Consider the following 17784-nt stretch of genomic DNA (forward strand, 5'->3'; position numbering starts at 1 on the left):
GTCATTACCAATTTTAGTTTTATCATCAGCGGTGGAACGGTGAGTTGCTCATAAAGTGTAATGCACAGCGTGCCAGATTCCGAGACAGGCATCCAATCCTCGTCGCGGATTAAAGACCGTGGCTGGTGCCTCAGAAAGCGTGGGTGTGGTTTTTATGCAGTTTCTCTCGCTCGTTTAAGCAAATACTGGATTGGTCCCCAATTTCTGTCTCAGAAAATACGATACCAAACAGGTAGGCCTATAATACGGTCACAACCGGAATAAAATTCACACAATTCAGACAGTGGCGCATCCACTAAAGGGGTGAAACACCCGAGTATAACATTTCTGAATGAATACCATTGAAACGATATAAAACAAAACAAAAAAACTTCGAATGTAAGTTCTATGATTTTAAGATACGTTACAACGGTACACCATGATTTGTGAGAAAGTCATTTTTCCGCAATCCCCCGCCCCGTTTTTCATATCATCATCTAACAGCAGAACGTATGACATCATTAATACCAAATTCAGTCATATATGATGAAGCGGTATTCCAAAGACACATTTGTCAGAAATAAGCTAGAAATATGGTGTACGCGAGCCCGATATGTGCCACGTGCATGTTGGCTTGTTTTTTTAAAAAACCTCTCTCAGACAAATATAGTCCGAATGTATATTCTATATATTTTTTTTCTTTTAATTCCATGAAATATAAAAATCTTGTGTTGTTTCGTGTTTTCTTTTTACATTTGGTATTCCTTTTTTCCAAGTTGTAAACTTTTCAGATTTATTTATGTTACATTTCAAATTGTTTGTACATTATTGTTGTAACATTATTATAAATATGTACAATAATGAGCAAGCCCAGAATCTTTCGGCAGTTTTGGCATTGAAGTGGACACACAGCGATACAGAGGTATTCCTAGCTTTTGTCTGTCAAATTCTTTGGAATACCATTTCATCATGTATGACTGAATATGGTATTAACGACGCTGCACGTTTTGCTAACACGTTTTGCTACTACTCAAAAATCGAAATCAAAAATGATATGTAGGAGAGAGGGGATTTCGAAAAACATGATTTTTCGACAAATCTGAATGCATTGTTGTAACGTACATTAAAAGCCATAGAACTATTACTTGAAGTTCTTTTAATATCTGTTACCGTTTCAACGGTGCCCAATCAGAAATATTAAAGTCAATTTTTTTTTCAAGAGGTTGTGTCACATCCTTGACGGCCGTATGGATACGTATAAAAAAATCTTAGTTTGCTCCACACAGAAACATATTCAAAGCTGATCAAAATAGAAGTGTATTCCTTGGGTAACTTTACTTGCAAGATGGAGGCCATCAGGTTGCAAACCAAATAAAAATAAATTTGCCAAATCCTGTGTAAAACGGACCCCGTACGTACTAGAATGAGCACAAAGTAATAGAATAAGAAGAAACTACTTTTGACGATTTCTACTAAGTTTCAGGCAGTTGTTTTGGACAGTAACAGACTGAGTGAATACATCGAAAGTACAAATAAAGCTAAATCATTTTACTGATCAGCTTGTCCAGGTCCAAATCACACTCGAGTTTTCAAATGTCACATTTTTTGCGCTAGTTTTGAAGCAGGTAATTAGATTCTTTTCCAGAAATCTGAAACATCCATTGTAAAAGATTTACAATGGTGGACACTTTGTTTCCTGCCTGTGCATGGTGGCCATCAGATACGATGATCTTGGGCCGCAACGCTCATAAAACTTCATTTAGACCAGTACTGACAAGGGGAAGGCCTCAGACACGGCCAACCGATTCGGCTCAAATTTGGCAGGTCGCTTGTGTACAACCTAAAACGAAAGACTCTAAGATATTTTTGGTCAACACCCCCATGATTTTGAGAAAATCACCCCTGAAGGTTATGACGCTCAATCGACTGAAAATTGGAGGGATCGATAGATAATTGTAAAAAGGCATTTTTCATCACCAGGTACGGGGTCCGCAAACGCAAACTTTTCCAGAAATCGAGGAAAGAAACTTTTACAACTGCTGCTTCTGTACCCACATGGTAAACGCTCTTCGCCGACAGCGCCGATAGCGTAACGGCCAAGGTAAAGCCGGCACGGTAGCTCAGTGCGTTCGGTCAGAGAGCTGGTTGACCTCTGTAATAAAAATAAATAAATAAAAATAAAAATAAAAAAAACTTAGTGGAAGGATCAACAAACGTACTTGAACGGACTTCCGCAACGACCAAACCCAACGATCAACAACAAACAAAACGAAAAAAAGAAAAAAAAAACGTAACTGTCTGCGAATCGGAAAACCTGGGTTCGAATCTCGAAGAAACCTAGCGGATGTTATCCTTTTCGTTTGTATTTTTCCATATCTCAATTGATAGGGATAGGAGGGTTATTTGCCTACCTTATTATTATCATTCCTTATTGATTTACTTACCTTATTAACCCTCCTATCCCTATCAATTGAGATATGGAAAAATACAAACGAAAAGAAGAACATGCGCTAGGTTTCTTCGAGATTCTAACCCAGATACTCCGACTCCCAGCCAGTTACCTTGGGCGTTGCGCTATCGGTGCTGTCGGCGAAAAGAGCTTACCATGTGGGTACAGAAGCGTAGGTTGTAAAAGTTTCTTACTTCGATTTCTGGAAAAGTATGCGTTTTCGGACCCCATACCTGATGATGAAAAATGCTCTATTTACAATTATCTATCGACTCCGCCAATTTTGAGTCGTTTGCTCGTCATAATATTTAGGGGTGATTTTCTCAAAAAAGCGCGGGCGTTGACCCAAAATATCTTAGATTCCTTTGTTTTAGGTAGTACACAAGCGACTTGCCAAATTTGAGCCGAATCGCTTGACCGTGTCTGAGGCCTTCCCCTTGTGAGGCCGGCCGGTGTGGCCGAGCGGTTAAAGGCGCTACAGTCTGGAACCGCACGACCGATACGGTCGCAGGTTCGAATCCTGCCTCGGGCATGGATGTGTGTGATGTCCTTAGGTTAGTTAGGTTTAAGTACTTCTAAGTTCTAGGGGACTTATGACCACAGCAGTTGAGTCCCATAGTGCTCAGAGCCATTTGAACCATTTGAACCCTTGTGAGCTCCATGAGCTGAAGGAGTGAGCGCGGTGCGTAAGACTATACAAAGACATATTTGGAAGGATAGTCTTTGGTAAAGCTGTCATATTAGCGAGAGGCATTCGGAGTTTTCGCTTGTGTTTATGACTTTCGAGTGATCTTTTCCTCTTATACTTCGTACCAAAATGGTCAAGAATTATGTTTCGTATGGTTCAGTAATTGATGGTCGACAGAAAGCGTTGTTCTGTTTCCACAGTTAAATTAGCTAAGCTGCATGCGTGAAGGAAAATATTCAACTGACACAATAAAATGCTACTAGAAATGTGAAATATATTCAGATTTCCTCATTCGAGTGCAGAATATATAAATAAATGGGTGACACTACGTACGGGGAAATAGATACCGTTGAGTTACTTTTTGGCACTCTTTTACAAAAGACATACTGCAGACAGGAACCGATAAACAGCTGCTGAAGGACGACAGTGTCCCGAGGTTATTCAGTTTTATCGACCATTTACAACAGAACAATCAATCAGGCCAGTATATTAGAGTTGTTATGTTTGACACATCTTGTAAACATTTAAGTATTGCAGTGAAAAATAAATACAGAAATAAAATCTGCTACAAATACTGTTAGTGATTTGACAGTCTCCTTCCTTCTCGGAAATTGTAGTTTGCAAACTGAAAACGTTAATTTTATTATTGAGTAGTACATAGCAAGTTTAATGCCAGTACCTTTTGTTTTGCTTGTAGTAACCAGTTTTGCTACTTAAGTAAGTTCACAGAACTTTTTTTTTCATCTTCCCGTTTCGTTTCCATCAAATTCCATTAGCAGGAGCCAAGAATGGTTACGTTAAAATTGTTCATTAGCGAAATGTTCACGACCCATTTAGCAACATAATTATACAGGAACATGTCTCAAATCGTTGCTTTACTCATTTTGTGTCGATGCATTGTCTCCTAATACTGTGAGTTAGATATGGAAGGGGAAAGAAAAATATCTTCTGTACAGAAGGAAGCTTTTTGAGCACAACGATACCAAAATTACATATTCGAACAGAGCAGAGCAGGTGCGAAGTGGATCTTACAGAGAAGGATTAGCAGATACAAATTAATAAGACGGGCCGACCACCATACTACCGCACCAGTTTGTAGACAGGATGATGTGGGATTAAAGGGTACACCTGCTGTCATATGAAATCTCACCCCACACCATAACTCCAGGTGTTGGTCCAAAGTGTCTAGTATGCAGACAGGTTGGTTGGAAGACCTCAACTGGCCTCCTTCTAACCAATACACGTTCGTCACTGGCACCGACGCAGAACCAACTTTCATCAGAAAACATAACATACCTCCACTCTGCCTTCCAATGAGCTCTCGATTGACACCACTAAAGCCATAGATGGCAGTGGTTTGGGGTAAGTGGAATGCATGCTATAGGGCGTCTGGCTCTTTGAAGCAACCGATTTGTAACAGTTCGTTGTATCATTGCGGTGCCAACCGCTGCTACAGATGCTGTACGACGCACCAGAGCCATACACTGAACACGGTATTCTTTCCTCTCGATAGTGCCACATTGCCTTCCGTAGCCCAGTCTTCTTGTGACTGTACAGTTTTTTGATCACCACTGCCAGCAGTCATGTACAGTGGCTACATTCATGCCAAGTCTTTCTGCAGTTTGGCAGAAGGCACATCCAGCTCCTCATAGTCCTATTACACGAGCTCGTTCAAACTCAGTGATGTATTGATAATGGAGTCTTTGTCGCCTTAAAGACGTTCTTGACTAACATCAACTCACCAGTCCAATCTCAAAGGGAAGTAACGCTCACTACTGTTGCAGTATATATTTAAAGCAAACATGATTTGCATCATCAAGTGGCACTATTAGCCCCACTCTTATGCGAGTGGCACGAAATTTAAAGAGACACCAATTTTCGAATGTAGAAACACGCCTAACTGCTCTCGTTTATGTCGCACAACTCCTCCGTGGTGTTTCGATTTGTTTTCCGTCAGTGTATTAACGTAATTTATGATGTCAGATACCTTGCAGTATGTGGCTGCATTACTATAATTTTACCAGATCTGTATCATCCCAACATTACTAGTGTCATATTATTTATTATTATTAGTTGTATAGTATTTACACATCACTTTCGAAATACATTTTCCTTCTCATCAAAGGCGTAATCTTAAAATACTCTGCACGTGACCCCTGGGCGATGCTAGGTAAGCAATAACATTGGCTGCTAGACAATCTTACCGAGCGACGTGACGCAGTGGATAACACACTGAACTCGCATTTGTGAGGACGACGTTTCAAACGCGCGTCCTTCCATCCAGATTTAAGCATTCCGTGATTTCCATAAAGTGCTCCAGGCAAATGCCAGCATGGTTCCTTTGACAGGGCACCGCCGACTTCCTACCCCATCCTTTACACAATCCGAGCTTGTGCTCCGTCTCTAATGACCTCAATTTCGACGGGACGATAAACCCAATCTTCCTTCCTTCCCTGACAATCCTCGCAATCTCCTAGCACAGCATATCATTGACTGATATCGTAGTGTATGTGTTAAAATGAGAGCGTTGTGGTGTTGGGAGAAATACTGTAACTTAATCACGTCACTGCATATTGGCCAAATTTCTGTAAATATTAACAAAATATGATCTAACACAGTATGACAATACAGTGTATGACTGTGGCACAGCTGAGTTACTGGAATTTAATGACTTCATAGCAAATTCTGTAAGCACTCCCACCACCCATTACTATTACAAATTTTGAGTAATTTTCTGCAATTTTATCGATTTCTCAGACTTTTCAAGACTTTCAACGATAGACACGTGCAAAAACGACATTAACAATTAGCACAGCGTGATTATTAACAAACGCACCCACATCCCACGATAAACAAATACCACAATGCTCAAATACACATCTAGATTACGAAAACTCACTCCTGCTTTATTAGTGTGAAGCGTCACTACAGTACTGCCTTAGGGAATCTATGCCACTATCGGATTATAGAAAATTTGTAAAATAAAAAATGGAAAATATCCAACTATGTACATACATCGCTATATTTACACTGTAAACAACTTCTCCACAAAACTGTATAAAACAAACTTTAAAAAATGCGATGTGGAGGCCTGCTCAGGACCCTCTCCCATTGTCAATAGCTGGCGCTGCACGTCTCCCACTTATACCCCAGCTGCAGGTAGGGAGTAGAACCGACGCAGGCATAGGTATCTGCGAGTTACCCCTACGGCACACAATGGCCACCATCTACTGTCAGTACCGCAGGCACACACTGTAGAGAGTGCGAGTGAGAACAAGAATATCTCTGACGCTATGTACAAACCATCGATAAGTCGCCCAAACAAGGTACATAGCAGGCAGGAAGAAGTAGCTGGCAGAAGTGCGTCAATCACGAGACGAAACCCACGCCAAAGAATACTGACTCAACCTCAGTAAACAGCAACTTCCCAGAATACTGTCTGCAGTAACTGCTCTCCCCACGTTTCGGACTGCGTCCACCATTAAATTCTGTGTCCATCACATTGGTAAGGTTAGCTTGGAGAACACACTCAGAAGTTTTCTTAAAATGTGGGTAAGAGGGACACAATATGAGCAATGCACTTAAAACGATATCTTCCAAGATCTAGAACTACCAAAAAAAAAAAAAAAAAAAAACAAAAAAAAACTATTCCTATGAATGACTTGTCCCCATGTTACGAGTTTATACGTGTGGTCACAGTTTGTTAAAAAACAATAGCATTAGCAATACACGTCCCACTGCTGTTTATAAGCTTGGCAAATTTTCTCTAAAGACACGCACATAAAAAAAATCGAAACTCATCTCTTACCACAATGGGATATAAAAGAAATTACGTCAATATCGCACGTTAAACAACTAGAACAGTTTGATATTTTAACGGCGACACTTGCATCTGTAGTTTAACAATTTCCATAATGCATCATTTAACAACAAATATACATCAGCTACCTACCAAGTCTACATGCTACTTGCATTATTAATGTATGATGTCACTATAGGTTTGTCGATAGTGGACTTATAATTTGCACGAAAAATCCATACTGTAGAAATCAGTTTCCCTCACCACCTGCATAAAATTGACGTTGCTGGGAACCAAGTCTACATTAGCAGTGTTCAAATCACTGTAAGATATATAACCAGCTATAGAAAAATCCAAGTTTTAACACTCACAACACAATGTTAAATTTTCGGAACGATGTTACCTCCATTAAACTATATATATTACACTAATCTAGATTTAGCCATTAGGTCATTTTCGAGTGTGTACTGAAATGACTAAACAATAAAAAATTTAAATAACGGAGAGGGGCATAAATACAAAGAATAGAAATTACTGTACGAATTACACGCCTTGCTAAATTATTTACATGTAAAAAATCGTCGGATCTGTGTGAAATAGTATTCAGCCTCGCGAAGTACAAATCAGGCTACATAAATCAGTTGTTCGTAAGTACGTGTGAGCACATACCTGCGACACACAAAATACCTGGAAAATTGGAAGCCTGGCAAATGTAGTGAAGCTGTGATGCAAATTAAACGTCCAAGACACAGGTTTAAGCTTCATTACACAGTGTCTGAACATCAACTGTCAAGAATGTAAGTCAAACGATCTTGAAAAGCCATCAGAGAAACATCACAATCTGCACTACTTCATCTATGATACGTCAAGGGACAAAGTAGTAGAATTGTTTACTTGATATGCTGAGTACATTAATTTTGCCATAAACACTACATGACAGTGTTTAGCCGGCCGAAGTGGCCGTGCGGTTAAAGGCGCTGCAGTCTGGAACCGCAAGACCGCTACGGTCGCAGGTTCGAATCCTGCCTCGGGCATGGATGTTTGTGATGTCCTTAGGTTAGTTAGGTTTAACTAGTTCTGAGTTCTAGGGGACTAATGACCTCAGCAGTTGAGTCCCATAGTGCTCAGAGCCATTTGAACCATTTTTGACAGTGTTTAGACTATGTAGCGTGGAGATCCAATTTCAAAGCTCACATGTAAACAAAGTAAAATACTTTAACGTACTATAAATACCAAGAATCATGGCGATTCAACCTCATGAGACAATTATTTGTCCAATAACTGCTGTGTTATATAATAAAAAGCTGTAGACATGGTTACAAAATGACGAAAACTTTATGTAAAACATCTAAAGGTTTTTACACTAAGACAAACACTCAAAAGACAGCAGAGTAAAAAAGGAAATGAGGGGTGTGGGGGGAGGGAGGGGTATCGCGAGGGGGGGGGGGCTAGGGGAGACAAAAAGGGGTGAGGAGGCGTAGGAGGGCATGTTGGAACTATTTACATACTTTCAAGGGCTTTTTCACTCTTCAATAGCTGTTCTGTATTCCCATTCGCCACCTTTCACGATCATGGCAGCCATCCTACACTCCTGGAAATGGAAAAAAGAACACATTGACACCGGTGTGTCAGACCCACCATACTTGCTCCGGACACTGCGAGAGGGCTGTACAAGCAATGATCACACGCACGGCACAGCGGACACACCAGGAACCGCGGTGTTGGCCGTCGAATGGCGCTAGCTGCGCAGCATTTGTGCACCGCCGCCGTCAGTGTCAGCCAGTTTGCCGTGGCATACGGAGCTCCATCGTAGTCTTTAACACTGGTAGCATGCCGCGACAGCGTGGACGTGAACCGTATGTGCAGTTGACGGACTTTGAGCGAGGGCGTATAGTGGGCACGCGGGAGGCCGGGTGGACGTACCGCCGAATTGCTCAACACGTGGGGCGTGAGGTCTCCACAGTACATCGATGTTGTCGCCAGTGGTCGGCGGAAGGTGCACGTGCCCGTCGACCTGGGACCGGACCGCAGCGACGCACGGATGCACGCCAAGACCGTAGGATCCTGCGCAGTGCCGTAGGGGACCGCGCCGCCACTTCCCAGCAAATTAGGGACACTGTTGCTCCTGGGGTATCGGCGAGGACCATTCGCAACCGTCTCCATGAAGCTGGGCTACGGTCCCGCACACCGTTAGGCCGTCTTCCGCTCACGCCCCAACATCGTGCAGCCCGCCTCCAGTGGTGTCGCGACAGGCGTGAATGGAGGGACGAATGGAGACGTGTCGTCTTCAGCGATGAGAGTCGCTTCTGCCTTGGTGCCAATGATGGTCGTATGCGTGTTTGGCGCCGTGCAGGTGAGCGCCACAATCAGGACTGCATACGACCGAGGCACACAGGGCCAACACCCGGCATCATGGTGTGGGGAGCGATCTCCTACACTGGCCGTACACCACTGGTGATCGTCGAGGGGACACTGAATAGTGCACGGTACATCCAAACCGTCATCGAACCCATCGTTCTACCATTCCTAGACCGGCAAGGGAACTTGCTGTTCCAACAGGACAATGCACGTCCGCATGTATCCCGTGCCACCCAACGTGCTCTAGAAGGTGTAAGTCAACTATCCTGGCCAGCAAGATCTCCGGATCTGTCCCCCATTGAGCATGTTTGGGACTGAATGATGCGTCGTCTCACGCGGTCTGCACGTCCAGCACGAACGCTGGTCCAACTGAGGCGCCAGGTGGAAATGGCATGGCAAGCCGTTCCACAGGACTACATCCAGCATCTCTACGATCGTCTCCATGGGAGAATAGCAGCCTGCATTGCTGCGAAAGGTGGATATACACTGTACTAGTGCCGACATTGTGCATGCTCTGTTGCCTGTGTCTATGTGCCTGTGGTTCTGTCAGTGTGATCATGTGATGTATCTGACCCCAGGAATGTGTCAATAAAGTTTCCCCTTCCTGGGACAATGAATTCACGGTGTTCTTATTTCAATTTCCAGGAGTGTATTTCATATCTCTCTTCCTCATGTTTCCAATTACTCCCGCTCTTCATGTTAACCTCGGCCGTCCCCGCTTCCTCCTTCCTGGCGGCGACCACTCCAGAATTGGTCTTGGCCATCATCCGTGCTCAATTCTCCGTATGTGGCCATACCAATGAAGAGCTCTGGTCTCAGTTCTTTGCACGACTAATTGTTCCATATCCATTATTTTCCTAATTTCATCATTTCTTTTCTCTGTGTCGCGGAAGTACTGGCTGCCGTCCTTATTTCTTCAATCTCTACTGCCTGTACTCTGCTTCTCTGCCGCTCTCCATAGGGTCTATCCTTCTGCACCGTACACTGATCAGCCTAAATATCATGACAACCGACCGTCTATCGATATAAACCCGACCAGGCAATAGCTCTGTCGGCTGGCGTGGATGACTGCTAGTCAGACACATACACGGTGCATGTAGTATCAGTGAGCGTGCTGTCCGTTTATAGAAAGGGGACGTCTCGCAATCTATCTGAGTTTGATCGAAGGCAGATTGTGATGCCCTGGAGGCTCGGCAAGAGCATTTCGGGATCTGCACAATTTGTCGGCTGTTCTAGGAGTGCTGTGATGAGTGTCTTCAACATGTGACGAAACCAAGATGAAACCACGTCCAAAAAAAAGGTGAAACCACGTCCAGATGCCATGGGGTTGGGCCACCACCGCTCTTTACAGATGGATGTCGTAGGCTGTACGGACTGGTATAGCAGGACAGGCGGCGATATGTGGCGAAACTAACATCAGACTTTAATGCTGGGCAGAGTACAAGTTTTTCTGAACACACAGTGCACCGAACACTCCTAACGGTGAGCCGCCGCAGCCGAGTACGCATGCATGTGCCAATGTTAACGTCACGACATCGCAACTGTCAATAAAATTGGCACATGATCATCGGCACTGGAGCGTTGCATCGTCTGATGAATCTCGATACCTTCTTCATCAAGCCGATGGGAGGTTGCGACTTCCAGGGGGACAGCTCCTTGACGCCTGTACTGTGGGGTGGAGAAGAGCTGTCGACGCCTTTGTCATGCTCCACGGAACATTCACGTGGTCATCCATGGGTCCAATGGATCTCGTGCAAGACATTATGGTGCCCAAGGAGTATCGTAAATTGATTGGAGACCACGTACACCCCTTCATGACAATCATGTTTCCAGGCGACAGTGGCATTTCTCAATAAGATAATGTGGCATACCACAAGGTCAAGAATGTGATGAAGTGGTTCGAGAAATACAGTGGCAAGTTCCAGATGATGAACTAGCCCCCGACCTCGCCAGATCTGAAACAGACGAACACATCTGGGATATGATTGAACGAGGCGTCAGAGCTCATCGGCCCCTTCCCAGAACTTACGGGAATTAGTTGACTTGTATGTGTAGATGTGGTGGCAACCCTCTCCAACGGCCTACCAAGGCCTCATTGCTTCCAATCCACGACGCGTCGCCACTGTTGTCCGTGCCAAAGATAGACATACCGGCTATTAGGTAGGTGGTCGTAATTTTCTGGCTGATCAGTGTATGTTGATATATTTTCCACTGCTGTTTACAGAATCCTCTTCTTTGTTTCTTTTGACATTGCCGGACTCCACAGAATTCCATTTATCGTTTTAAATGCTGCTCTTGCCTGCTGGATTCTGCATTCCACATCTGCTTCACAGCTTCCTCAGAAACAGATAATCGACACAGAATTCCATTCAGCATTTTAAATGCTGCTCTTGCCTGCCGAATTCTGCCTTCCACATCTGCTTCACAGCTTGCTCAGGAACAGATAATCGATCCTAAGTTTCTGAACTGCTTTACAGCTTTAATAATTCCTTGCGGCAGTTCTATATCCATTCCATCTCCTCTAGTAGCTTACTAGATGTCCAGTTTTGCTCATATTTTTTTCTAAACCTGCCCCCTTTAGATACTTCCATTAATTTCTTTATCATAAATGTGACATCCTCTCTCCTTTGTGCTGTCAGTACTTGATCACTGGAAAATGATAATGAGTGGATAGACTAGTATCCCATACCTCTGAGTGACTGATTCCAACGTTCCAGTATATACTGCATGTACGGTGTAAAGAGGATCGGTGAGATACTGCAACACTGTCTGAATCCTTCCGATGTTTAGAATGCCTCACTCAACTTTCTCCCTACTTTAACTGCTACGTACGATTGATGGTATAATCCTTCAGTGAAGGATATATGTTCTGTTTCTACTCCTATATTTACTCCGCCGCTTCCGCTACTCTGTTGATGGGTACAGAATTCAAAAATATTGGTGTCCTGCTTGACCCTTAGAATAAACTTTCTCACTTTTTTGTCTGAAGCTAAAAATATGATTCATAGAAGATTGTCCAACTGTAAAACTTGCCTGCTCCCCTTGCATTTTTCCCTAAATCTAGTTCTCCAACCTGCTTTTGAATAAGCACTAAAAAGTTGTATTGTACACACTACTCTCATGGTATTTCCTCTCCCTCCACAATCTGACTGAACAATTCACGTACAAGTCTTACCATTTGAGGGGACCTATATTTCCACAGTGCCATTGCTCTTCCTCCCAGTCAACATGCCTTTCCGTTCTTTGTCTCTTTCAGCATCTCTTTTACCTCTTGCTCTAGTATAGGTTCAGTATTACCTAATGTACTTATTTTGTTGTAGACTTCTACCACGTGGTCCCTTCTTTTTTCTATCAGGAGTTCTTCAAAGTGCTTTTTCCACAGTCCAATAGGTATAGACTGTATTATGGGTGTGAGACTGCTGGCCGTTTCCATCTTCCTTATTGTCAACCGTGCCTCGCCGATTTCCTATATCCCTTAATTTCTTAGCCCCCGTTTTATATAACTTATAAAATTTGCCCATCCTCCTCTCCCCCAGAGCATAACAGTATGTGATACAGGTTGAAACCACCGAAATGAAAATAAAACGTGAAAAAAATGGTTCAGATGGCTCTGAGCACTATGGGACTTAACAGCTGAGGTCATCAGTCCCGCCGGCCGCAGTGGCCGTGCGGTTCTAGACGCTTCAGTCCGGAACCGCGTGACTGCAACGGTCGCAGGTTCGAATCCTGCCTAAGGCATGGATGTGTGTGTTGTCCTTAGGTTAGTTAGGTTTAAGTAGTTCTAAGTTCTAGGGGACTGATGACCTCAGATGTTAAGTCTCATAGTGCTCAGAGCCATTTGAACCATTTTTCATCAGTCACCTAGAACTTAGAACTAATTAAACCTAACTAACCTAAGGACATCACACACATCCATGCCCGAGGTAGGATTCGAGTCTACGACCGTAGCAGTCCGCGGTTCCGGACTGAAACGTCTCGAATCACTCGGCCACCGCGGCCGGCAACGTGAAAAACAAGCGGGCGTTTGTCTGTTCCACGGTTCAGTCTTATACTTGTTCAGACAGTAACACTCATTATGAATCAAAACAAGTGGCCGATGCATTAGGTCTGAGCAGTAGCAAGAGATGCCCAGAGTACTTAAATGATCTGTTGGAATCTAACGAAAGAACTGCTATTTCTGATGAGCTGTTGTAATGGAGAATACAGCTGTCTTACTAACGTTTATTATAACTATGCGAGCTAAGATCCAATGTATCGGCTGCTTGTTTGCCTTCATAATGCGTACTAAGTGCTCACTTGTGAGGTGTGTAATACTAGCCTACAAGATACCAGGAGATGTGCAGAGAATGACCTACACAACGGCCACACTGTGTCACATGATGGCACATCTGACATTGATTATTCAACCAACAGTATTACATGAACATGAGAGATTAAAACTAGCACACATGCAAGTAAAATGAATTCGTAGTACCAGACCACAAGCTGTCCTCGAGCTACTATAGCCCTAAGTGGCAAAATAATTGTGCACTGATTTTCATCAAACAATGTAAGATGTATATGTTTACTTACACCGAGGTGACAAGTCATGGGACACCCCCTAAAATCGTGTCGGACCCCCTTTTGCCCAGCGCAGTGCAGCAACTCGACACAGCATGGACTCAACAAGTGTTGGAAGCACCCTGCAGAAATATTAAGTCATGCTGCCTCTGCAGCCGCTCATAATTGCGAAAGTGTTATAGGTGCAGGATTTCGTGCACGAACCGACCTCTCGATTATATCCCATAAATGTTCGATGCGATTCTTGTCGGGCGATCTTGGTGGCCAGATCAGTCACTTGGATCGTACAGAATGTTCTTCAAACCAATCGCGAAAAATGGTGGCCCAGTGACATGGCGCATTGTCTTCAATAAAGAGTCCATCGTTGTTTGGGAATATGAAGTCCATGAATGGCTGCAAATGGTCTCAAAGTAGCTAAACATAGCCATTTCAAGTCAATGATTGGTTTCATTCCATTTAAACACAGCCCACACCATTATGGAGCCAACACCAGCTTGCACAGTGCCGTGTTCGCAACTTGGGTCCGATGCTTCGTGGGGTCTACGCCACACCCGACACCTTCCGTCACCTCTTACCAACTGAAATCAGAACTCATCTGACCAGGGCACGTTTTTCCAGTCGTTTAGGATCCAACCGATATGGTCACGAGCCCAGGACAGGTGCTGCAGGCGCTGTCGTCCTGTTAGCTAAGGCACTCGCGTCGGCCGTCTGCTGCTATAGCCTATTTCGTCCGACGGTCGTTAATTGATACGTTCGTAGACGGCCACATTAATTTCTGTGAGTATTTCAGGAAGTGTTGCTTGTCTGTTAGTACTGATTACTCTACGCAAACGCCGCTGCTTTCGGTCCTTAAATGAAGCCAGTCGGCCACTGCGTTGTCCGTGATGAAAGGTAATACCTGAAATTTAGTTTTTCGGCACATTTTTGACACTGTGATTCTTGGAATATTGAATTCCCTAACGATTTCTGAAATGGAATGTCCCATGCCTCTAGCTAGATGACTTGCTACAGACGCGAAATTTAACCGACAGGAAGAAGATGCTGTGATATGCAAATGATTAGATTTTCAGAGCATTCACACAAGGTTACCGCCGGTAGCGACACGACAACGTGCTGACGTGAGGAAAGTTTCCAACCGATTTCTCATACACAAACAGCAGTTGACCGGCGTTGCCTGGTGAAACGTTGTTGTGATGCCACGTGTAAGGAACAGAAATGCGTACCATCACGTTTCCGACTTTGATAAAGGTCGGATTGTAGCCTGTCGCGATTGCGGTTTATCGTATAGCGACATTGCTGCTCGCGTTGGTCGAGATCCAATGACTGTTAGCAGAATATGGAATCGGTGGGTTCAGAAGGGTAATACGGAACGCCGTGCTGGATCCCAACGGCCTCGTGTCACTAGCAGTCGAGATGACAGGCATCTTATCCGCATGGCTGTAATGGATCGTGCAGCCACGTCTCGATCCCTGAGTCAATAGATGGGGACGTTTGCTAGACAACAACCATCTGCACGAACAGTTCGACGACGTTTGCAGCAGCATGGACTATCAGCTCAGAGACCGTGGCTGCGGTTACCCTTGACGCTGCATCACAGACAGGAGCGACTGAAGTGGTGTACTCAACGACGAACCTGGGTGCACGAATGGCAAAACGTCATTATTTCGGATGAATCCAGGTTCTGTTTACAGCATCGTGATGGTCGCACCCGTGTTTGGCGACATCGTGGTGAACGCACATTGGAAGCGTGTATTCGTCATCGCCATACTGGCGTATCACCCGACGTGATAGTATGGGGTGCCATTGGTTACACGTCTCGGTCACCTCTTGTTCGCACTGTCGGCACTTTGAACAGTGGACGTTACATTTCAGATGTGTTACGACGAATGGCTCTACCCTTCATTCGATCCCTGCGAAACCCTACATTTCAGCAAGACAATGCACGACCGCATGTTGCAGGTCCTGTATGGGCCTTTCTGGATACGGAAGATGTTCGACTGCTGCCCTGGCCAGCACATTCTCCAAATCTCTCACCAACTGAAAACGTCTGGTCAATTGTGGCCGAGCAACTGGCTCGTCACAATACGCCAGTCACTACTCTTGAACTATGGTATCGTGTTGGAGCTGCATATGCAGCTGTACCTGTACACGCCATCCAAGCTCTTTTTGACTCAATGCCCAGGCGTATCAAGGCCGTTATTACGGCCAGAGGTGGTTGTCCGGGTACTGATATCTCAGGATCTATGCACCCAAATTGCGTGAAAATGTAATCACATGTCAGTTCTAGTATAATATATTTGTCCAATGAATACCCGTTTATCATCTGCATTTCTTCTTGGTGTAGCAATTTTAATGGCCAGTAGTGTATTATTCCGCATTGAAAGTCTGTTAATTCCCGTTGAGCGACTGTAATCACTTCGGAAACCTTTCACATGAATCACATGAGTACCAATGACAGCTCCCCCAATGCAGCTGCCCTTTTACAGCTTGTGCACGCATTACGACGCAATCGTTATATGTGTATATCGTTATCCCATGATTTTTCTCATCTCAGTATGTGTAGATTACAACGACGTTAGCTAGTATCAAAAGACATCTTTGTATATTCGCCTAGGTATTGCCTGTGCGTTGATCTGTGCAATCGAGATTCTATGGTGCAACCTTTGAAGTCGTACATCGTAAGATGTTTAATCGCTGCACACAGTAAAAATTAGTAATGTGTCTTAAAAAAGTATCAAATAGTAATGCCAAAATGTGTATCCAGCCAGACTTTGAGCACCTTATATAACAAAGTTCTGTTACGTGAGAGTGCGACACCATGTTATCTGCATGGTCTTCACACGGTGTACCTTTTATACGTCTGTTGCATTTCAGACTACAAACCGATGTACTAAATTTATGTTCCTGCACCCAGACGTTACCTTTCCTTAAATGTACGCTTGTGACACCTGCTATTGTGAATCTGGTCGATGTAGAATATTAACATAGACAATAAGCAACGAATGACACATGTATTAAAGTTAGCCTTATTCAGTTACGAGTTGCATTACTCTTAGTTGATGGTTTTTCTTTGTTATCTTTCACCTAGACTTTGTGGTACAAGTCAGAGTATCGGGACGTACAGTATGGAATAAGTAAATAAGTACTTTTAGCCCTTGAGATACTGGTCTTCGACACATATTATTAATTTGTTCCCTATACTTTATAAAAGTCAAAGTGCTATCATTTTTATTGATATGCATAATGTTTACCTGATAATCATCCAGACCCCGCGTGACCTGTTCAGGAGGAGATAAGCGTACTGCGTAGGTCTTGCTTTAATGATCTTTGGCAGATATTTTGAATTTGCTCTGTATACGTGGCCACAATTAAGTTTGCTGTCCTTTCTATCGCTGTATGGTCTTTACCTAATAATCACCCAGACATCTGGTGCTGTTTTTAGATGTACTAACATATTAACTATTTCCTTGACAATGATATTACAGAAGACTCTGTTGTAAGTACAATAATTTTTTCTCTTTGGTTATGCGAAAATAAAGTTTGATTTAATCTGTGGTAGCTCTATCATGACATAGGAAATTGGACACATAGATAATGTAGGAATTCTTGGTTAGTAGTAGTTTCGGCTACATATAACTCTATAACAAGTATGTATAGATAATCTAAGTGACATTAAATTGGTTTTAATAGTGTAACCCATTTAAAACAGTTTTTCTATTAAGATTTCACCTAGACACAGGCTGATTAGTTAGATGTGTCTAAACATTGAATTACTCTCATAACGACATAAGTGTACCATATAGATTTTCATTAGTGACCTCCATTACAGTCTATGGGTTTAATTCGTGTATAAGATGGAAATTAGGATGGTGTCCTCCTAACTGATGTAGGGTCTATACTTAAAATAAACTAGACATCGGGTGACATATTGTAACAGTAAAAAACTTGTCA

At 43.4% G+C, this 17784-nt stretch overlaps 1 protein-coding gene across 3 annotated transcripts in view; it reads left to right on the plus strand.

Moving 5' to 3' along the window:
- LOC124549065 (parathyroid hormone/parathyroid hormone-related peptide receptor-like) overlaps positions 1-17784 on the plus strand; it is a 498163-nt gene that overhangs the window by 240747 nt on the left and 239632 nt on the right. The window lies entirely within an intron of this gene.

This window comes from Schistocerca americana, chromosome 1 (assembly GCF_021461395.2).
Source record: "Schistocerca americana isolate TAMUIC-IGC-003095 chromosome 1, iqSchAmer2.1, whole genome shotgun sequence".
Classification (NCBI taxonomy): Eukaryota; Metazoa; Arthropoda; class Insecta; order Orthoptera; family Acrididae; genus Schistocerca; species Schistocerca americana.